This window comes from Penaeus monodon, chromosome 24, assembly GCF_015228065.2.
Source record: "Penaeus monodon isolate SGIC_2016 chromosome 24, NSTDA_Pmon_1, whole genome shotgun sequence".
In the NCBI taxonomy this organism is placed as follows: Eukaryota; Metazoa; Arthropoda; class Malacostraca; order Decapoda; family Penaeidae; genus Penaeus; species Penaeus monodon.
In genome coordinates, this window is record NC_051409.1 from 5,802,076 (window position 1) to 5,802,401 (window position 326).

Sequence of the window (326 nt, forward strand, 5' to 3'; positions counted from 1 at the left end):
TCTTTTTTCCTTTTTTTCTTTACATAAATATTCCTGAATGACATTAAATGATCCTGAATTACATTAAAAGCATTACTTTGTACTTATGAGTAAAAGGAAAGAAGAAAAAAAGTTTTGACGTAACAGACTTAAAAATTGCCTTCCCATTACATTTTCATAATTAGATTTGTGTCCTTCCTAACATGGAAGTGAAGAATATCGTTGAGGTTGAAAAAAGAATTATCTGTTTATAAAGTCATTTGCATAATTACTGAAGCTTTTAATTAAAAATGAATCGGCTGAGTTGCATGTTCAGTGGTGTGATGCAAGTCTTTTCGTTGCAGTGC